Source organism: Protopterus annectens, chromosome 7.part0, assembly GCF_019279795.1.
Source record: "Protopterus annectens isolate FY-2018-M chromosome 7.part0, PAN1.0, whole genome shotgun sequence".
Taxonomy (NCBI): Eukaryota; Metazoa; Chordata; order Ceratodontiformes; family Protopteridae; genus Protopterus; species Protopterus annectens.
The window spans coordinates 219,326,141-219,350,075 of NC_056739.1; the positions used below are offsets into that span (position 1 = coordinate 219,326,141).

The 23,935-nt window shown below is 40.7% G+C and overlaps 1 protein-coding gene and 1 long non-coding RNA gene across 2 annotated transcripts in view; both read left to right on the forward strand.

Annotated features, from left to right (window-relative positions):
* Positions 1–23,868, forward strand: part of LOC122806370 — a 582,405-nt gene extending 558,537 nt beyond the window's left edge. The window contains exon 3 of the long non-coding RNA XR_006365503.1: positions 23,480–23,868. This is a non-coding gene — a long non-coding RNA (uncharacterized LOC122806370). The remainder of the gene's footprint in view (positions 1–23,479) is intronic.
* Positions 23,869–23,898: 30 nt separating this feature from the next.
* Positions 23,899–23,935, forward strand: part of DENND2C (DENN domain containing 2C) — a 1,562,444-nt gene continuing 1,562,407 nt past the window's right edge. Inside the window, exon 1 of the mRNA XM_044076720.1 lies at positions 23,899–23,935. This exon is cut by the window's right edge and continues 607 nt beyond it. The gene's annotated coding sequence lies outside the window, so the exon portion shown is untranslated.

The following is a 23,935-nucleotide window of genomic DNA, read 5'->3' on the forward strand; positions in this document are numbered from 1 at the left end:
TGGGGGGGGGGGGTCTGCACAGCCCTTCTTGCTGTATTACCTACCCAAATTTTATCACAGTGAAGCTTCAGTGTGTGTTTGTAATAACCATTAAGAATTCTATACTAAGCAGTTCTGCATTGCAGGCAGCACACATGAATCGCTTCTTTTTTTTTTTGACGTATACCTTACACCAGCAATCGCAGTAAACTTAAATATTTGCATCAGAAACCTGACACTACTGCCATTACATACAAGATGTAGTACTCTATTCAGTAAAACTGCTGTTTCTTTAAATGTCTTCTTTCTGGATAATAATGTTTATTTTTTGATGTAGCTGCATACTTAATATAAAATATTAAAAAATGTATGCTTTAATGGTTACATAAGTCACGTGACTGATACATAATGTATTTATTTGCTGCATCATTTGATGTGTGTTTTTTATGCAGTCCACTGAATGGACGAAAGCACTTTATAATAGATTGATCTTGTTTAACACATCTTACTCAGTTTTTTTTTTTGTACATGCTATTCCCGTCTGCTCTATTTCTTCCTTCCTTTCTTTACCAATAACAATGAATGCTGTAATTATGCTTTACCATCATCTCTCGTACCATTCTTTACTATCTGTTCTTTTCACTGTTAACATAGTGCCTTTCCTTTATAATATGTTCTCACCGCACTTGTCTAAATAATGTCTGCTCGTTTTGCTGGACTACAGTTACAGCACCTGTGATACTACAGTTGTTATTTTTAGCTGTATCCCAAGAAGTGCCTAAATATAACTACACTGCAACATCTATTCTTTGTATACTGCTGATGTTCATCGTGTTTCACTGTTGCAGTCATTACACTCTGGTTATCCTGCTGGCAGGTGGCCCGCAGTCGGTCCGAGTTCCAAAGTCTTGGTCCGGCATCAGTTGCTGTCACCTCTTCCCTGACGTCAGTGCACCAGGGGTATAAAAGTTGCAACTGATGCCATTTTCTCTGTCTTTCTTGCTGCGCGGTGCCCGAAGCAAAAGCAGTTCGCAAGTGCCGGTCGGCAGACTCCTGAGATTTTCTAAATTGAATTTCAGAACCGAAGTCTTCAATAAAGCTAAGTACCCCGTTGGGGAAACTTTTTCTTACTCCAGACCGATGTCAGTAAAAGTTAATAATTGTATTTCTTGTGGGAAGCAAATACCTCATAAGGACTTTCACTCTTACTGCATTCCTTGCCTAGGTCCTGACCACGATGTTACTAGTTGTCGGTTTTGTGCTAGATTCAATAAACTCACTATTAAAAGTCGGTTTAATTTTGCTTTACATTATTTTGGATGAAGATTTAATTATATAATGCCGTCGGAACAACTGATGACTGTAATGTATAAAAAACGCAAAGACAAAGAAAAAGACAGGCATCCGAAGTCCAAAACCGATGACAAAGCCTCTTCTAGGTCAGTCACCAGTTCGCCGGTTCTCAGTGAGGCGCTTTCACAGCCCCTGGTGCCCCCTACTTCAGAGCCACAGGCCGTAACCGACAGGCATGTGGAGATACCGAGGCCTGTGGAAACTCAAGGTATTGGGCCTACGGAAACTATACCCTCAGATGGGTCCGGAGCCGCTGAGTAGGCACCGGCTTCTGAGGGTGTTTTCAGACCTTCACAGCTTAAAATTAAGGCTACTACAGCAGCAAAGGCAAAGTCAAAAACACCATTAAAGACAAGGAAACAAGTGCAGCATTCTCCAGAACAGTCATCCATGCCAAAGAAACAGATGCTTAATATGGCTGAAGACCTTATTACTTTAATCAGGGGTTCCCATCCCCCTCCTGACAAAAGGCCTAGACAAGACACTGATTATGATTCCTCTGATCAGGTTTCCAGTTCCTCTGAGTCTTCTTCTGATCAGGGCTTTTCTCTCCCTTTCTACGAGGACTCTGATGCTGAAGAGTCCATTCCTTCAGCCTCACCGCCTGAGGATTATTCTTTTGGGGAAACCCTGCACACCATGAGGGAGCATTTCCATTGGGAGAGCCAGGATTACTCAGAATCCAAAAAAAGGCTCAGAGATTTCCTTTTATTGCCTCAGCACAGGCCCCTGGCTAATCCCCCCTGTACTTGATATTGTAGATGATGTTTTTTCTCCAGATTCTTTATCCCCTGCACCAGTAAAGCCAGACAGGTACTACAGGGTCCCTGACTCTCATAAATTTCTTTACAAAAACCGTGCTGCAGACCCAGAAACAATTTCTCAGGGTCCTAAAGGGGTTAAAGCTTCCACTGCCAAAAATCCTGTCCCCTCAGATAGAGATTCCAGAGCTCTGGACAGATGGGGAAAAAAGTTTACACTTCTGCTACTTCAGCTGTAAGATCTTTAAACTGTCAGTTTCACATGCTTAAATATCAACAGTATCTCATGTCATTGTTAAAGCAGAAAATGGTTACAAATATAGAAAGTCCTGACAGCAAAGAAATGCAGGATTTATTGCATGCAGTTGAATAAGTGGGAAAGCATACTCTGCAATGTGGTTTTGATTCATTAGATGCTTCTTGTAGAGCCGCAGTTACAGGCTCAGTTATTCGAAGACATGCTTGGTTGAAAGAACAAAGTTTACATGATCATGTTAAAGTAAAATTATTGGCTGCTCCACTACAGCATGATACTTTGTTTGGTGTTAAGGCAGAAGAGGTGTTAAAGACAATGGAGGATAAAGCAAAGTCAATGCAAACGGTGAAAGATTTCTTACAGGTTCAACCACGTAGATTTAGCAGAAACTGGCCTTTAAAAAATTGGTCCTTTCCAGTGTCAGACAGGCCACAAAGAGGAAGATACCGACGCCCAAGAGGCAGATCTCAGCCCCAAGGCTCCTACAGACCTAAACAATGGGGTGCTTCAGCCCCCAAAGGTGGGGAAGACAAATCACAGCCTTATAGGAAGCAGTCACAATGACTTCCCTTTGCAAATGCCAAGCTCTTGCCAATTGACAGCACCCCTAGGGGGAAAGCTAGCACTTTTCTCAAAAAATTGGCACATGATCACCTAAGACCAATGGGTGCCGAATATAGTTTATCAGGGGTACAGGTTCCACTTCCACACGCTTCCAAAGCCAAAAGATATGCCAAACCTGCCACAAAACCAATGGGCAGAGGCACAAAAACGGATTGCTGCTCTTATGGATATGGGAGCTATTCAAAAAGTTCCACAAGAAGAACAGGGACAAGGATTTTACTCAAGACTTTTCTTAGTACCCAGAAAAGACAAAGCCTGGAGACCAATTCTGGACCTGTCAATCCTAAATACGTTCCTGGATGTTCCAAAATTCAAAATGTTAACACTACAACAACGTCTGCCCATGCTGGGCAAGGAGGCTTGGCTAGTTACCTTGGATCTCAAGGAGGCATACCTGCACGTCCCAATCAGATAATCGTGCAGAAGATACCTCAGATTTATAGCAGGCTCAATGCATTACCAATTCTCTGCACTGCCCTTTGGCTTATCTACTGTGCCCAGGGTCTTCACAAAATGGCTGGCATCAGTAATTGCATTTTGCCAGTAAAAAGGAATTCAAATATATCCCTACTTGGACGACTGCCTAATTCAAGCAGAGAGCAAGGACATTCTTCTAAAGCACCTGACGTTTGTAAAAAGATTGCTAATTTGCCTAGGGTACACAGTAAACGAAAAGAAATCAGAACTAGTGCCCTCTCAAGAGAATAATATTCCTGGGTGCAAGCTTAAATACCACTGCCCAGATGGCTTATCTTACGCCAGACAAACAAAGGCAACTGACTCATTATTTTCAAATAATGGCAGCAAAGACCCAGCTCCCTGCAAGAAAAATTCTGCAGACCCTGGGTTTCATGGCATCCTGCATTCTACTAAATCCATATGCAAAACTGCATATGAGGAAACTACAATGGTATCTAAAAAGAGTTTGGACTCAGCATTGTCACAGCGTAGAGACAATCATAACCTTGATTCCCTGCCTACAACAGGAGTTTCGATGGTGGTCCCAGGCCTGTCACCACAACAAGGGACAGCCTTTCACCTTACCTACAGCCAGGCAGACAATAACAACAGATGCTTCGGATTATGCCTGGGGAGCACATATGGCGGGAAAATGTATTCAGGGCACATGGCCCAAGGAACAAATGCATCTTCACATCAATCAAAAAGAGATGCTAGCTGTACAGAATGCCCTGACAGACTTCAAGGACCTAATGCATCCAGGACAACTATTAATAAAGACAGTCAATACCACAGTTATGTGGTACATAAACAAGCCAGGGGGCACACATTCCTACCCCGTATACAGACAAGCCATGATTTTGTGGAACACAGCACTGACCTACCAGGTACATCTGCAAGCACAATTCCTGCCAGGAACAAAAAATACACTGGCAGACGAACTAAGCAGAAATCCACAAGTGTTCGACATGATAACAAGGGAATGGGGACGCCCAGACATAGATCACTTTGCCTCCCCTCACAATTGCCAAATGCAGAAATTTTGCACAAGGACTTATCACTCTCAAGCATGGAAAGTGGATGCTCTATCATTCAGCTGGAAAAACCTGACAGTCCATGCCTTCCCTCCGATGCCTGTTCTCACCAAGGTGCTTCTAAAAGTCAGGTAAGAGAGGCCAAAAATTATCCTGATTGCACCAGACTGGCCACGCCAGCACTGGTACCCAATCCTAAAGACTTTGTCCCAAGGCCCACCTTGGCCTCTACCTCAAATCCCTCCTCTTCTGACACAGCAAAACAATCAGATTCTGCATAGTCAACTCAGAACCTTGAACCTGGCAGCATGGCCGATAATTTAGCCACTCAGGCTGCATCTCTCTCTAAAGCTGTTATGGATGTAATTTTGGAAGCCAGGAGGCCCAGCACTAGGAAATCTTATGCAGAAAAATGGAAGAGATTCTGTGCTTGGAACCAGGCACAAGGGCTCGACCCACTGGTCCCTAATATTCCTCAGATTTTGCAATACCTGACTGAGATGTTGGACAAAGGCCTATCTTTTTCATCCATTAAAATCCATGCCACTGCCATTTCAGCTCATTACAATACGGATCCTCCTATTTTTTTCACATCCTCTACTACGACAGTACCTCAGAGGGGCAAAGAATATAAGACCCCCTAGGAGAGCACCAGTACCTACTTGGGACCTCAATTTTGTTTTAGAAAAATTAACACTGCCTCCATTTGAACCAGCCAGCACAGCTGATCTAAAATTCTTGTTATGGAAAGCTGCTTTGCTCCTAGCAATAACTTCAGCATGAAGAGTCTCAGAGTTACAGGCATTGATGGCTGTGGAACCTTTCCTCATTTTTCATCAGGACAGGGTTTCTCTTAGGACAAACCCAACATTCATGCCAAAAGTGGTCTCCAATGTGGCCTTAAACCAAACCATTCATTTGCCTACTTTCTACCCAAATCCCCAGAATAAAGGGGAAAGACTTTTGCACGCTTTGGATATACACAGGCAGCTACGATTCTACTTGGACAAAACAAAAGCTTTCAGAAAAACTGGGCAACTGTTTGTAGCATTTGCTGAAGGATCACAAGGAAAGCCTATTACAAAGCAGACAATCTCCAAATGGATAGGACACTGTATCTGCTTCTGTTATGCACAACATGGCAAAACTGTGCCTAAAGGCATTAGGCCTCATTCTACCAGAGCAGCACCTACTTCAGCAGCTTTCCTCAGAGGGGTACCAACCAAAGACGTATTAGAAGCTGCAACCTGGAGCTCAGTGCACACTTTTTCCAAGCACTACCACCTACCTCTCTACTCCAAATCCAGAGCAGGCTTTGCCACTGCAGTTCTGCAGGGCTTGTTTGCCTCGCCAAATCCAATCTCAACCCAGCCACCCAACCTCAGCTTTGGGATTCTACCCAAGTGTAATGACTGCAACAGTGAAACACGATGAACATAGTACAGTTGTGTACCTACCATAAATGTAGATGTTCAAGTGTATTCACTGTTGCAGCCCAGGTTACCCAGCCACCATCTCCCTCTTTGCTGGGACTATTCTGTACTTCTCAACTCTATACAACCTATGTGGTGTATTTGCTTGTAGAGGAAGGAAATGTTTATAGTATTATATGCATGGTTGTTTGGCATATTTTTATCTTTTCAGCCTTCCTATCTGGGAACGCCTGACATCTGGGGCAAGAAAAACTGAAGAAAATGGCGTTGGTTGCAACTTTTATATCCCTGGCGCACTGACATCAGGGAAGAGGCGACAGCAACCGACGCCGGACCAAGACTTTGGAACTTGGGCCGACTGCGGGCCGCCTGTCAGCAGGATAACCTGAGTGTAATGACTGCAACAGTGAAGACACTCGAACATCTACATTTATGGTAGGTACACAACTGTACTTTCTCACTTCTTTGAAAACAGTTGTAACCACTTCTTGTAAATGTGTTTTGTCTTTTCTGCAAATGCATTGCTGTGCTGTTCTACTTTTACTGCACACACTGTAAATACCTTTTCCTTTACTTCACTGTTGCTACTTGAACCTGTTTTAATTGCATGTAGCATGTGTTTCATGAATGTAAAATGGGAAAACAGAGACCGAAGGTAATCCATGCGATCAGTGATTGGCATGGTATTTGCCTAGAGGCAATTTGATGAGACTTATGCCTGGCCAGCAGAGCAATCCAAGACCCAAACCTGATGAACTTATGCATATCAGTAAATCAAACTGGACTAGGGTTACCCATTCCAGAGACCTAAATATGGCCTGCGACTTAAATTGGACATGCTGGAGGGACAGATTTATCTCCCAGTAACTGCCATGTCTTTGGAACCGGATACCAAATCATGTGAAACAGAGCATCTCTATGACACTGTTCAAGAGGTACCTGGACAAGTGATTTGGGCACTGTAAATTCTTAGCGGGGGTAGCACCTACAACCCTCCTGGATATGGCAGTCATCACTAAATGCAGTCTTGGGTATTGACTACCATTTTCATGGTATTACATTTGAGATGAAATGGCTAGGCTTAAAATGACCTCTGGGTCGATAGCTTAGTAATATCCCCTAATCCCGTGATCTTGTAATATAAATAAAATTAAGTATTTATGCAAATGGGAGCACTTCTGATGCATACCGTACACATTTACTCTGCTACTCGTCTTTTCTAGTATCTCGAGTCTTTATTCATTTAGAACTTTACACATGTATAGCACAGAGCTGAGCTTATTCTATGTGACTTGTACCTGATCCCTAGCCATATACAAGTTGTAAATGTAGCTCTTGCATTTACTCTAATTGCCTTTTGTGTAGGGTCAGATAATTTTCTTTTTTGTTAACAAGTAATTTACTTCTCTTAAGTAATTAATTGCGTCACTGCCTGCTTCTATGCTGTTAGTACTGTAAATGGTAATGATTTTACAGGAACCTGAAGTTCACTGCATTGTCTTACTACAAAGTTTAATTTCTGTATTAAATGTAAAACTGCTGTTTGATGACTAAAACTGTACCTATTGTTGCACTACACTAACCTTGTTTTACACGTTGTGTTGCATTAACACACTATCTGTATTGTATAAATTAATTTTATTGCTGTACTTTTCCCTGGGTTGAGAATAAATTCGATATATGTGATCAATGCTGTACCAAGATTAGTAAATTCAAATAAGTAAATAACATTTCGGATTAATGTAACTGAATTCCTTTAAAAGACTCCTCATTCAGTGCACTGGAAGTAATGAATTTACTGTTGCATATTTTAATTGAGGAGACATTTCACAGGATGATATGAGATACAAGGCAACGGTGTCTTGTGACCATTTATGCCTTACCAGTACCTCACCACCCCATCCTACCCAGCACTTCTTTTTCAAGGAGGGCTAGTCCAGTCAAGCCAGGTATAAATGTATTAATACACTTGCAATGATTCAGTTTCCATTTGCAGGAAGTTGTAATGTAGCACGCTGCTTAATTTGTAGCAGAAGTCTGTTCAGAGATCTGGTAGCCGCTGCATAATGAAACTCTTGTTCCACCATGTTTTATTTGCAGATGTAGATTTAAATCCCTAGTTCTGGTACTTGTGGAACTGTTAGATTTGTGGAGATTAGAGATCAGGACCATTAAGATGCTAATGGCACAGAGGGCAAAGCATAGATCTATTTCAGGATCCTGTAAAATACTGAATAAATGGATAGTGCTTCCTGTGTTTTCAGGTAGTTTAGGGTTTTTAAGCCAGAGATGAACTTAGTTGGGAATCTCTGGGGTCTTTGCAGTTTGATTTGTCTATTGAGGTGCATCTGAAAAGTTGGGGGGGGGCATTGTGTTAAATGACCTAATCAATGCTAAATATAAGGAGGCAATTAACTGTTTAGATCAGAGTGACATTCATTTGGCAATTTGCTGTGCTAAGTAGAAGGACTTTATGATTACTGTTACATGATGATCAAAGGAAAGAGGACTCTCTTTGGAATGAGGAGGTGTTTATACTGGTGGGGGAATTGTCTACTAAATGTTAATATTGCACTATTTAGCATTTAATTTGAACACATTTTTAGCACATCAATGATTTACAAGTGTAAGTGCTTGCTGAAGGGCTTGGGTGTAAGAGGGTGACTTAAAAATGACTCCTAGTTTACAGGGGTCTGCAAAGGTAGTAGTTCATAGTCTGCACGTCGAGAGTAAATGTCAAACAAAGGGATCCCAGCATTGTGCCATATGGGACATTGTTAGTCTCTTCACACACACTGAGGCACCAGCAACTCAAATAATGTGAGTTTTGCCTTTTAGGTAATTTGCTCAACATTTAACCTTATAAAATTCTGTAATGTATTAAGCTTACTAAATTTGGAGGGTGGTGTCTTGTGCCTTGGCCAGATCAGGTTTTGCCATTTGGACAGCATGACTGCTGTTAGCAGCCAGTGTTACCCTTTTAAAGAAGTTAACCAGATTCTTTAGGCAGGATCTACCCAACAAAGCCAAATGGCTATAGATCTAGTCTGATAAGATTTTTAATATCATAGTTTATCAGGTCGGATGTAATATGTTCTCCATGACTTGGCAAATAAGACTTGTCAGGCTGATGGGCCATAGTTCTCGGAGTCTGTGGTGGAGCATTATAACTGTTGTGTGCAAAATCTCAGGGCAAAGTCAGTGACTAAACTCAGGTTAAATATTTTAAGGATCGACTCTTCCAAGGCTTGTTTAATATGATTTACTAAACAGTCAGGTGTATTATTAGGTCCTACGGAGGAAGTATTTTTAATTTTGGAGACCAGCTTCAGTACATGTTCTTTAGTGATGATGAAGGGGGTCAGAGAGATTTGGGGTGTAAATGGGCTTTTGGATAGTTAATCTCTGGGGTAAAATTCACACTGAATTGGTTGCTAGCATGTTGGCATTTTTTTTTTACTGATCAGAGTAGGTGGCGCCATTATGAATAAGCTTGTAGTAGTGTATGGTGTTATTTCTTGACTTCCTAACATAGCCACAGAAGGATTTGTAATTGGCCTTAGCTTTAGATGCTAACGCAAGTTCATGGACTGCTTTAATAATCCTAATATTTTTTCAAGTTTGTATATATTTTTGGTGTGATGGTGTTTTGATCTGCTTTATGCTTTACTAGTTTATACTGATGGATCACCAGGGTAGTTCGTTTTTAAATTTCCCATTATATTTATATATGGTTGGGATTGATGCTGCTATACAATTAATTAAGTAGACGTGAACTTTGTGAATGTAACCTGCTGTAACAACATCTAGGGTGATGCTGGTATGAGTGAAGTCTGAAACATCATTATAGAATTTGGCAAGATTAGTACATTTGAAGTCCTTGAATCATGAGGTACTGGTTTCAGTTTAGAGATTTTGAAGGTTAAAATCAATAGTTTATTATCTGTTTTAACCAGAGAAGGTGATGCCAGTGTACTAGGGGAACAGTACATAAAGAAGCTAAGCTATATTTGTAAGGACCGTGTCAAAAAATGTGTCCTTTAACGGGTATAACAGTCTGGTACAGGGAGTAATTTCTTTATTAAATCTAAGAGCTTTTGGGCATATCCTACATTGGAGATAGGTACTCCAGGGGTGGTTAAAGTCTCCCCAAATAAGGGAGTTCTTATTTATAGGAAGTTCAGCAGGTGCATTTAAGAACCTTGTGTTATTTTCAGGGAACTTATCAGGGTGTCCTGTAACAGGCTGTCAACTGGTAGTTGGTTCTTTTCTGTTTGTGGATGTTTGGGAATCTGCCTAGAGATGTTACAGTCCCTGATAAATATGGAGACACCACTACAATTGGCATTGAATCTGAAGGCATGGTAGGTGCAAAACCTAGGTATTGAGGGAGCTCTTACTGAACATTTAAACCAGGTTTCAGTAATTAAACAGATACGGATATGTTCCAAATGCAGGAGATAGTCAAGGTTGAACATTTCGTCTTTTGGCATTGAGCAGAGCCACCCTAATGTGATTCAGTTTTGCATTTGATAGTTATGTTCGCATATCCTTAAGCTGGACACTGCCTATGAAAGGCACGATAGTGGCGCCAAAGGACTTTGCCAGTATGTGGAAGCCTTAGAATGAGAAGTGCAGGCTATCCTTTGTATAGCAAGTAGGACTTTAGAGCACCTTGTCCCATGCTGACACATACTGGTTTGCTTTGCAATGATTCAAGCTGTTTAGCCAATTATCTTTTCCTTGTACCCAGCCATGATTCTTGTTGAAAGAAGGATTTCACTCAGGGAAAATGCGTGGATATGATGGAATTATCTTCAAGATGCATACTTTCACATCAAGATTACAAAGGAGTCCAGCAAATCCTTACACTTCCAAGTAGAATCCAATTGGCAGTTCATGGCACTGCTGTTTGATTTCACTACAGCCCTTAGTGTGTTCACCAGTATGATTTCTGGGCTTCAGTTTTTTTTCCCAAACTTGGATAATTTGCTCCTCGATTCCCATTCAGTGGAGCCCCTGATTGAAGCCAAGACTTACCTTGGCAACCTATTTTGCTCCTTGGGTAATAACTTTCAACCTGCAGAAATCAAATCTATCCCCTTCCAGGCCATCCGAAAGGGTACGGGCACTGAAGGAGACAGTTCAGGCCATCCTTTTCAACCCCCACCTGCAGTTGTGGTTCTAAGGGCATGGGGTCCACTTTTCTCATTTATACATGAGAATCCTACAGTGGTTGTTAAAAGCTTAGTGAAGGCAATGTTTTCATCCTCTTTCCAAAGCCATCCTCCTCATGGATTCTTGTAGGTCTCACCTGAGATGTGGCATGAGTCTCCCATAATCTTAGAAGATTAACAGTTTGTAACTCCATCTCCAAGGGCTGTGATCACCAGGAACATGTCCTTCCTGGGGTGGGGTGCTATTACGACAGGAGGCTAGTCCAAGATCAGTGGTCCAACTTTGGAGGCTTTTATTCACATAAATGTGCTGAAGTAGAGGGTTGTCATTGTAGACTTGCAGGAACTTCAGGACTGCCTTCCCTAAAGTGTGATTTCGATCCAGACAGACTTGATTGTGGTTTGGTACACCAACAAGCAAGGTGGAGGCAGATCCTACCCACTATGTCCAGAAGCAGTCCGGGTATGGTGGGTCTATATTAGAACACCGAACATTCAAAATGTCGAATGTTCTAATGTCGAATCCTACCAATTGAAAATACTAAACATCGAACATTCAGAACAGCAAATTTTTTCCTAGGGAAAAAATTTGCTGTTCCAAAACACATACACACAACACAAGCACACCAAACAAACCGCAATACACACACATACACCTAAACTCTTACACCTAACCCTACACTAAACTATACACACACCACTAACTATCCACTTACCTTAACCCAAACCCTAACCCTAAGGTCCATCACTATCGCACACTCACCTCACCTGCGCCCTAACCCGCCCTAACCCTCATGTCCACACAATCGCACACATACCTAACCCGCACTCAATCGCACACTTTGAACCCGACCCGTAACTGTTCACCAGAGCGCTGAAAATACCAAAGCAACAGAAACGGATAACCGAATTGTTTCCCTAGGAAATAATTTGTTTTTCTGCTTCTTCGATATTTTCAGCGTTTGCTGAAAACAAGTCGATATTAGAAAACTCAACATTTTAAATGTTCGGTATTTTAATATAGACCCGGTATGGCAGTGTGCAATGGTCTTCAACTACTTTCTCATGGCATCGCACATCCCCACTGTCTAGCATACAGGCTCAGCAGGTTGTTATTCTTCACATGTGCTTCCTTATGGCATCACACATCCTCACTGTCTAGCATACAGGCTCAGCAGGTTGTTATTCTTCACATGTGCTTCCTCACTCGAATGGTGGTCTTTTTTTTTTTTTTTTTTTTTTTAACACCTTTATTGAATTATGACATGCAGTAGACTCTGTCTCTTATCCGGCCTCCCTTTAACCAGCCTACTCTTTAACCAATCATCAAATTTCTGCCCTAGCCCTAACAAAAGACAACAGAGAAGAACAACAATTTGCCTTCTCTGCGTTAAATAATGACAAATATTTGAGTTGTAGACTTCATATTCATTAGAAAAATGCATACTAACACAAACCCTGTTATTCTAGCTGATTTATAACCTATAAATGCTATTTTGTATGCTTTTTCTGATTAACCAGCCATCCGTTTATCTAGCCTAAGGTCAGGTCCCAGCGAGACCGGATAAGAGGGAGTCTACTGTAGGCAAATTTACATTTATGCAAAAGTAATCAAACTGTATTAACATTAACAAACATTATACTTCACACATATTGCTATATATTCTATAACCTAAGCAGCATTACATAAATTCATTTCTGCCCCCCCCTTTTTTTTTAAACAAGAAACATCTTTAAACCATCAGTTATGACATAAGCAATCTTGCATTTATATAAATGAAAACAAACCACACTGACACAATCTTAGATACAAGCATTTTACATCACAAACCATACTGACGCACTGAGTTGCAAACATTATACATCACTTGTAATCTACCCAGTCATTTTCAGTCAAACATTGCATAGCTCGTTTAAGTCCTGTCTTCTTTTAAACCTCATTCCTCCCCTGTATGTATTGTTCCCAAAATTCCCAGTGTTTCCTATGTAGTTTGCTTCTACCCTTTTCTAAAGACTCCATTCCAGTTTTATTGTTTTATCTCTTAATATATTCACTACTTCTAATACAGTTGGTTTAGATTTTGATTGGGGATGCACAAGCCAGTGCATTTCTTTGTGCTGGTCCCAAGCCAGGATAAATGGGGAGGGTTGCATCAGGAAGGGCATCCGGCATAAAACTTGGCCAAATTATTCATGTGGACACTATTAAATATTTACATATCAGATTGGTCGAGGCCCGGGTTAACAATGACCACCACCAGTACTGTTAGCCAACAGGGTGCTGGTGGAAATTGGGCTACTGTTGGCCGAAGGAGGAGAGGAGGTGAAAGGCATGGCCGAAGGCAGGAATAGAGGAGAAAGGCTAGAACTGTGGTCGTGAGGGTAGTAACTTTGAATGTTGGCAGTATGACTGGTATAGGGAGAGAGCTAGCCGATATGATGGACAGAAGGAAGGTTGGTATATTGTGTGTGCAAGAGACCAGATGGAAGGGGAGTACTGCTAAGTGTATTGGAGGTGGGTTCAATTTGTTTTATCATGGTGTGGATGGGAGGAGAAATGGCGTAGGAGTTATCCTGAAGGAACAGTATGCTAAGAGTGTTTTGGAGGTGAAAAGAGTGTCGGATAGAGTGATGTTTATGAAGCTGGAAATTGATGGTGTAATGATAAATGATCGTGCATATGCTCCACAAGTTGAGTGTGCGCTGGATGAGAAAGAAACATTTTGGAGTGAGTTGGATGAAGTCATGATGACTGTACCCAGGGGTGAGAGAGTGGTGATTGGAGCAGATTTCAGTGGACATGTTGGTGAAGGGAACAGAGGGGATGAGGAAATGATGGGTAGGTATGGTGTTAAACAAAGGAATGCAGAAGGTAGTGGATTTTGCAAAAAGGATGGAAATGGCTGTGGTGAGTATGTATTTTAACAAGAGGGAGGAGCATAGGATGACATACAAGAGTGGAGGAAGATGCATACAGGTGGATTATATCTTATGTAGGAGGGCCAGTTTGAAGGAGATTGGAGACTGTAAAGTGGTGACCAGGGAAAGTGTAGTTAGGCAGCATAGGATGGTGGTTTGTAAGATGACATTGGTGATCAAGAAGAGGAGGAGGAGTGCGAGGGCAGCACCAAGGATCAAATGGTGGAAATTTAAAAAGGGTAATTGTGAGGTGGAGTTCAGGCAAGAGTTAATACAGGCACTGGGTGGCAGTGAAGAGTTACCAAATAGCTGGGTAACTACAGCAGAGCAAGTAATGGAGATGGCTAGAAAGGTGCTTGGTATGACATCTGGACAGAGGAAGGGCGACAAGGAGACATGGTGGTGGAATGAGGAAGTATAGGAGAGTATACAGAGAAAGAGACTGACAAAGAAGAGGGATTGTCAGAGAGATGAAAGTAGACAGGAGTATAAGGAGATGAGGTGCATGGCAAAGAGAGAGGTGGCGAAGGCTAAGGATAAGGCATATGAAGAGTTGTATGAAAGGTTGGACACTAAGGAGGGAGAAAAGGACCTGTACCGATTGGCTAGACAGAGGGACTGAGCTAGCAAAGATGTGCAGCAGGTAAAGGTGATAAAGGATTATGAGGGAAACATACTTACAAGTGAGGAGAGTGTATTGAGCAGATGGAAAGAGTACTTTGAGGGGTTGATGAATGAAGAGAATGAGAGAGAGAAGGTTAGATGATGTGGGGATAGTGAATCATGAAGTGGAGTGGATTAGCAAGGAGGGAAGTAAGGATAGCTATGAAGTGGATGAAGAGTGGAAAGGCTGTTGGTCCAGATGACATACCTGTGGAAGCATGGAGGCGTTTAGGTGAAATGGCAGTGGAGTTTTTAACCAGATTGTTTAATGAAATTTTGGAAAGTGAGAGGATGCCTGAGGAATGGAGAAAGTGTTTTGGTACCGATTTTTGAGAATAAGGGTGATGTGCAGAGCTGTAGTAACTACAGAGGCATTAAATTGATCAGTCACAGCATGAAGTTATGGAAAGAGTAGTGGAAGCTAGGTTAAGAAGGGATGTGATGATTAGTGATCAGCAGTATGGTTTCATGCCGGGAAAGAGCACTACAGATGCAATGCTTGCTCTGACAATGTTGATGGAGAAGTACAGAGAAGGTCAGAAGGAGTTGCATTGTGTTTTTGTAGACTTAGAGAAAGCATATGACAGGGTGCCTAGAGAGGAGTTGTGGTATTGTATGAGGAAGTCGGGAGTGTCAGAGAAGTATGTAAGAGTGGTACAAAATATGTACGAGGGTAGTGTGACAGTGGTGAGGTCTGCGGTGGGAGTGACGGATGCATTTAAGGTGGAGGTGGGATTACATCAAGGATCAGCTCTGAGCCCTTTCTTATTTGCAGTGATGATGGACAGGTTGACAGATGAGATCAGACAGGAGTCCCCGTGGACTATGATGTTTGCAGATGACATTGTGATCTGTAGGGAACAGGTGGAGGAGACCCTTGAGAGATGGAGATATGCTCTAGAGAGAAGAGGAATGAAGGTCAGCAGGACTAAGACAGAATATATGTGTGTGAATGAGAGGGAGGATAGAGGAATGGTGAGGATGCAAGGAGTAGAGGTAGTGAAGGTGGATGAGTTTAAATACTTGGGATCAGTAGTTCAGAGTAATGGTGAGTGTGGAAGAGAGGTGAAGAAGAGAGTACAGGCAGGATAGAGTTGGTGGAGAAGAGTGTCAGGAGTGATTTGTGACAGACGAGTACCAGTAAGAGAGAAAGGGAAGGTCTACAAGAGGATAGTGAGACCAGCTATGTTGTATGGGTTGGAGACAGTGGCATTGACAAAAAGGCAGGATTTAGAGCTGGATGTGCCAGAGTTAGATGTTAAGATCTGCAGTGGGTGTGACGAGGATGGACAGGATTAGGAATAAGTGTATTTAGAGGGTCAGCTCAGGTTGGACGGTTTGGAGACAAAGTCAGAAAGGTGAGATTGTGTTGTTTTGGACATGTGCTGAGGTGGGATGCTGGGTATATTGGGAAAAGGATGCTAAGGATGGAGCTGCCAGGTAAGAGGAAAAAAGGAAGGCCTAAGATAAGATTTATGGATGTGGTGAGAGAGGACATGCAGGTGGTTGGTATGACAGAGCAAGATGCAGAAGACAGAAAGAAATGGAAACAGATGATCCGCTGTGGTGACCCCTAATGGGAACAGCCGAAAGATTATGAGATTTTGATTTCTGTTTTATAGTAATTGCTTTTTTGGTAGCCACCATTGGTCTGATCGGATGGATTGAATGAAGAGGATGCAAAAGTTATGTACTTCACATAATGATAGATCTTTCATTCATACCCATCCAATACAACAGAGACCCTGCCATCATCCCTGGCCTTTTCCTCCTGTGTGACCCGAAGGATTGTTCTGTCTATATAATGTTGCGAAGCTGTGGTTTTAAGTTAATGCTCCTGTTGTGAATCTTTGGCATAATTAGAGATATGAGGTAGCTAAGGGGAATAGTATATTATAGCAGGGAAAAAGTGAACGGGATTGAGGTTGGAGCAGTCTTGCTGCTAGATTAGATTGGATGGTAAACACGCAAGTTTCAGTTTTTTATTGAATGACTGTTTTAAGCCAGGTGCAGCCTAAAATATTCCTGTGGATAAGCGCTTTGAACTGGGCTGTCTAGGAGTAATCGAATAAGTAAGCCATTATTTTCCATGTACAGTGTTAAAACACAAATAAGCAAGCAAACTAAAATGCTGGTTGAGTGCTTTCATCTGCAACTTGTATTCTAACACCAAGTCAAACCCAGTAGTGATTTCTCTGGTAAACCCAGCTGCTGCTAAACATTTGATTAAAGCCAGTCACTTCCCTTCTGATTAGGACGGAAAAGCTTTTAATAGATTAGATTTGAGGAAAAAGTCTAGTGTTCTGCAGCATTTTTTTGTAATGTTCAGTTGTTAAGCTCATATGTTAGTTTATACTAGCCCTCTTTTGAAATTGTGAAAAGAATTATGCCATATTTCCCTCATCTGAGGAAAAGTTGTATCTGTGTAATCATTTTGCTTCTTTGTCTTGGGTGGCTACCCATAGTGAAATATGCTTATAATTCAGATTATACCTCTTCCAGGGCTGCTGCATCTGTAACTGTTAGGAGGAATTTGATTACATACCCAAGACCTTTCTGATGATAAAGCTGAAGTTTTGTGTTCTGTCATAGACAAAACACCTGCTGTGGAGGTCTTTAAAAAGTGTTGTACGAGAGAGAGAAGTTAATTCTGGGAGTTTTTCAGATTTTTCAGCCTTCCTTCCCCAAATTTGTCAGGGAATTTACAGCTACATCTGCTACATTTAACAAAAAAGCAAAATATAAGCAGACACAGCAAGCTGCTGGTCAGCAGACTTTCTAAAAACAATGGCAATGAGATTGTAAGAAGAAAGGAGGTCCCCACAGAATAAAAGATAGCCTAACAAGTTGAGTATTTTCACCCCCCCCCCATTATCCTTCACAAAAATATTAACTTGTCTTTGGCAACAGATAATTTCAGACAAATGAGATCTGTCCTTCTGTTTTTATGGCTTCCCCTCATCCACCAGATTAAACTTCTCTTCTTTCCTGTCATTCAGCATCTGCTTACCCAGGAGGTGATAGAACTGGTCCCTTCTTCACAGTTTGAAGTTTTTTATTCAAGAATATTTTCGGTGTCAACACGGTTAGTGAAGATCAGTTTTAGAGCCCACGTTAAGAATTTTATCACTTTACAACCTGTTACCCCGCATTCCCCATTTGTTGTTTTGGTGACCTTAGATTTAAGATATGCTTATCACATTCCTGTACTTCCAGATTTCAGACGTTTCTTAAGGTTTTCTGTATTTGGTTCTCACTTTCTGTTCTGTGCATTACCCTTTGGATTGTATTTTTGAAGTCTCTCAAAGTGTCAAGAATCTCTCACTTGGGTGAGAGATCTGAACAGGCTGGGATTTCTGGAAAACATCCAAAAGTTTTGTTTAACAACTCCTCACAGGATTGTTTTTCTGGGGTCACTTCTAGACACCCCAGTTCAAAGTGCTTTTCATCTACAGGAACAAGTAAGTCTATGTCTAGATCTATTCCTGAGTTTTTTCATTTTTCCACTTAGACAAAAGTCTTAGCAAGGGAATTTATCTAGATACTAGGACTTGTGGCATCTATGATTCTCATGATTCTTCTAGCAAGACTCCATGTGACAACAATTCAGTGGTGCATAAAATCAGTATGCTTCATTCATCAGCATCCCCTGATATTCCAGATTCCAGTTTTGGGATTTGTGAGAAAGGAATTTATTTGGTGCCAAGACCAAATTTACCTTTGTCCAGGTCTGCCATTTTACTTTCCAGTTCCAGCGTAGTCTTACAACAGACGCCTCAAATTTTGCTTTGGAAGTAATGTCTCGGGGGTAAAGTGTAGGGACTCTGGAAGAGAAAAGACATACCAAAATACCTAAGAGATGTTGATAGTCATAAATGCTCAACTTTCTCAATCATGTGTTGTTTACAGGACCGTTGCAAGTGGTTACAAGACGGTACCAAAGATATGTGATGCATAAAAACGGGGGGGGTTGGAACCAGATTTTATCCTCTGCAAACTAACTTTGGTATCCTGAGATATAGCTTTTCTGCACATGTTGACTCTACAGGCATCTTACGTCCTGTTAGAGCAAATTTTGGGTCAGATAGACTTAGCAGGATCGGACCGTCATGAATGCAAACTGAAACAAGGTCTCTTCCAGGAATTCATCTCCCTTTGACATATCTTTTTGCTTCCAGTCACAACAATCTTTGGCAAAATTCTGCTCCAGGTTTCCATGCAAAGAGATGTGAAAAACTGATGTCTCTTGCTTTCCTTGGGCAGGAATGTTCTTGTATGCTTTTCCACCCTTTTCACTACTTTGTAGGGTCATTCTGAAGATTTAGGAAGACTCTGTAAAGATTATTGTGGTGACTCCATTATGACCCAGGCAAAAGCAGATGTTCACTATATTGATCACTGCTGCAGGAGCTCAAGCTATACGAGTCATATCCTGCTAATTATATAGTAGCTGGACAGTTTCCAGAGCTTAAGGACACCCATCACTCACCCAACCCATTAATCAGATCAAGAAGAGCTGAAGAAAGAGTAGCTTGGGCACAAAGCCCTTTAGACCTTTCATCTCAATTGAGAAAGGGAGACTAGATACCCGAAAAAGTCAATGCTAGGAAAATAAACATAAAGGTCCTCACCATGATAGCAAAAACATGTAAAAATAGGGGGATGAATCGAGGGAGGGAGCAGTTACTGCAGCAGTGATCATTCGAACATCTACTGTATCACATTGATCACTGCTGCAGTAGCTTTGGCTATATGGGATAGCTTTGGCTATATGGGATAATAGGACCATCTCTGAACGGAAAAATCCCTACCATTTGGAAAATATCACATATAATTCCTCTACATAAAGGGGGCTCTTCTTCTGAGTTCTCTAACTATCACCCTATTGCCTTACTGTCCCCATTAGCTAAGATAATGGAAAGATGCATACACAAACAATTTCTTAACTACCTTCTTCAAAACAAACTTCTAGCTGACTGTCAACATGGTTTCAGGCCTCATCATAGCACTACTACTGCCCTCCTTTCCTTTGCTGACTCCATTAATAATAATAATTTCTCATCTGCACTATTCATAGACCTATCAAAAGCTTTTGATATGGTTAACCATAATATACTTCTTGAAAAACTCAACCTCTTCTCTCTAAGCTCACATTCTTTACAGTGGTTTAGAAGCTATCTCGAAAACAGGCAACAAGCAGTGCTTTGGGAGAACAACCTATCATCCCTACTCCCAGTAAATGTAGGTGTTCCACAAGGATCAATCCTTGAACCCCTTCTTTTCTCATTATTTATTAATGACCTTTATTTGAATGTGCCACAAGCGACCTGCATCCAATATGCAGATGACTTGACTGTGATCTGCTCTGCTGTAAATATTTCCTCCCTCCAATCTATCACCCAAACAGCTTTTCATAAAGTTGAAAAGTGGTTTATGCAACACTGCCTCCTCCTTAACCCCAAAAAACTAAGCTTCTTCTCTTTACTCCTACTAATAAATCTCCTACACCATTCTTCACTATCTCCTCAAATAATTCTACCTGTATTAACCCCGATAAGACCACTCTACTATTAGGTGTAACCATTGACAACCATCTTAACTTTGATGACCAAATTAACGCTACTATTAAAGCTGTTAATAAAAAAATTGGGACACTCTACAGAATTAAACCCCTTCCTTAACCCAGCAGCTAGAAAAACCATAGCACAGACCCACCTGCTTTCCACCCTTTTTTATGCTTCAGCTATATTTACTACCTTATCTAAAACCAACATTACCAAACTCTCTACCTGCTATAATAGTATAGCCAGATTCATTAATGGTACTCCCCTTAGAACTCACCACTGTCACAACCTCAAACAACTAAATTGGCTAGAGCTAAATAACCACTTACTCTACCAACAATTACTTGTCATTCACAAGACCCTTCACTTCCCTGATAATACTCCTAGCCTGGCCAAACTGATTCCTCCTTATAAAAACCTAGCCACACTTCGCTCTGCCAATAAATTCCTAGTATCTACAACTAAATCATACAATAAAGCTGGGGATGCGTTATCTTCAAATTCCATAGGTAAACACTGGAATCTACTCCCTCAAATAGCTACTCAAGAGTCTACCTCTCTATTCAAAAGACATATCAAAGAACATCTTAAAACTCAATGGCTATGTCCTTGTACTAATCCCGACTGAAAGTAAGTCTCAATACAACTTGTCTTCCCATCCCATTTCTGAGCTCCTGTCTGACACTTTCTAGTGTTGAGAGTTGCATCTTAAAAGTATGCCTTCTATTATTTTAACTTCAGTATTTTCATTTTATTTTTAATTTGTGTAACTTGACTTATAAGTATTTACATCTTTTTTGCAATTCTCTCTTGTACCTTGTATATTTTTATGAATAATAATTTTTTTTTTTTGTTAAATATCATTGTTATTTTACCTGTACTGGAGCTTTTCTCCCCGGGCCTCTGCTGTAAACGGATATATGTCCAGTTAGACTAGCCCAGTCAACAAATGTAAAATAAATAAATAAATAATTAAATAAATATGCAGAACTGCTGTAGTTTGAAATGAGTGGGAAGACAAAGGATGAGGGTTCAGCAGGCTCTGGAGAATGGTCCTAACAAAGCACCTCCTAGACCTGGAGAGGTAATCTAATTTGTTGCCCTTTATAAATGTATGTACAGTGAACCAAGTTGCTGCTTGTAGAATACTGTGTTTCCAAAAATCCACAGTGAAGACAGTGCCTTAGACAAATGTGCCTCGACCCTGCCTAATAGCATGAGACAGTCTGTCTTGACATAGGTTATCATTTCTTCTTACCTTCACAAGAAGTGAGCAACTGATCAGATTTCCAGAAAGGTTTAGGTCTGTCAAGATAATACGAGAGTTGTCTATGGATGCCCAAAATTTGGAGTATCCTTTCTCCTTCGTTTTTAGTATGTATAGGAATAACGTCTTTTGTCCTGGATGAGATCACCTTTAGCTATTAAGTGAGCTAAATAAAAGAATTTCCTGACTATTATTGCTGCATGATAGCCAAAGGATAGAGACTGTTCTACAAATGTGCCTAGATCTCTGTTGACCGTATCCATCTTGAGAGGACTGATGTACTGTAAGCTGTTGTCAAGATTTGTTTAACAAAGCTAACTGTGCTACACTAAGTTTAATTCATGCCAATTTCTAATACGTTGATTTGTATTGTTTTGTCCTTATTGTAGTAACGCTGAGTGGATGATATTGCCCAGTTTGCAGTCAGTGGCAAATTTAATTAGTCATATGGCCAGTATAGTGGATTGGAGAGCCAAGGAATAGATGCAGTAATTAAGGTGTTCTAAAACTGAATGCTACTTTAATTATGTTGGTTTTCTTGGTCAATCATTTTGCTTTCCTGTTCACAGCAGAGAGATCTGCATTTACACTTTTAAACTTGTTTGCAGTAACATCACGAGGAATAGTGTCGAAGGCCCTTGGCCAGATCCTAGTATGTTGTATAAATCACCATCTCCATCTTACTGACTTTCTCACCCTTACCACTGTCTGCAAAGTTGTATCGTGTGGACCAGTAAAAGCAGAGGTCTGCACTTCAGATGGTCAAGATAGTAGTAGTACCAGAGTTGTCTACAGTAAGGGAAGAAATTCAAAGACCAAACCCATTCCATTGGGGAATCCTAAATTATTTGCTTTATTAGATGGATGTACTGTTATCTAAATGTTAGTATAACAGTAGAACAATTGAAATGGTGTGGGATATTCCCATATTATTGATATTTGTTGCACTGAATTAGTAATTCATCATTGAAATGTGTGCAAAAACCTTTTTGAAGATTTTTTTTCCCCCCTGGGTATCAAAGGAGATGTGTAAATAAAGCCTAAAATTAATATGACTCAATATTAAACAGTGGCAAATGTGTTAACATTCTATTTAGATCAAAATGCCCACAGGCAGATTTGTCATTGTGGATGCAATCTGACATGTATTAAGAGAAGGGTAACTTATCGTTTGAAATATTTACTTTATAAAAGGAAATGTTATTACTCCATTAGTGGTGAGGGTACCAAATATGGAAACAAGAAAGCAAGAGTCCATATGCACTTGTATGTAGACCAGCCTGAAATAGTCTAGAAGATCATAGAAATTTGTATAAAAGTATTTACAGATACCACTTTTTTAAAGGTACCGTGGATGTTATGCAAGCAAAACATTCAAAAAAAGTTAAAATTGAACATGGATATGGAAGTCTTAGGTAATTCCATCAAACCCAAAAGCTAATGTCTCTGTTGTCGTAAAACAACTCAGTGAAATTATTTTTAGGGCCTATGTTGCTGTATAAGGGTGCAGTGTGCTTTAAAATTTTACTGTGGAGATAATTTTTTGTAGCAGTGAAGTGACAAACAGGACCTAGTGGTACAGGACTGCCAAGCAAGTATTCTGCATAGACTGGGTTGTCTTGAGATTTTTGTTTTCTCTTTTGAAGTGTGACAGTGGTTAAGTATGGTACAGTTTTTATTTTAAATGTACAATGAGACTAAAGCAAAGTTAATGTTAGTGTTGCTAAACTCTGTACCTTGTTTGCAGAAGTACTGTTTGTGACATGGGTAGTGATATAATTTGTTATAGCTGAGATTATTTTAATGTGTTCCAGTTTGCTGTGTGCTGAATACTATGCTGCTTAGCCTTGTATTTGCTGGCAGTGTTTTTCTGAGCTTCTTGCCAGACATTTATCGTAACTGTGATGATTCTGACCAGCTGAAACATATATATATATATATTTTAAATGTAGTTCTCAGTAGAGCTTAAAACTGCTTTTTTTATCCACAGGAACACTGCATAAGGGATTGAACCATGTCAAGTAGCTTAATGTACTGCTGAGTAAGGACCTTTAAGAATTATGCCATATTGTCTGCAAACTGGAGTCAAGTGAAACCACTAGAGGCCTTGGGGACATAAATCCTACTAAGAGGCTTAAGAAACTGAAAGAACAGAGGAACACAGAGAGCTCACTGTTTAGTTGGCTTCTGAGGAGCCATTTTATGCTCAGAATGAATCTTTCATAGGGAAGCATGCACTCAGCAGCCAGCACTGCTTATGTTTGCTCACCTTCCACAGGGAGACGTTCCAGGAATCAGGGCATCAACATAAAACAGAGGATCTCCCAGTGGGAAGGCAGGACTGCTGGGGCGAGTAATGTGGAAAATCAGCAACTTAAAGAAGTAGGGTTTAAAACTAATGGTTCCCATGCTGCTCATTCAAGAACAAACTCTGAAAGTTCAGAAA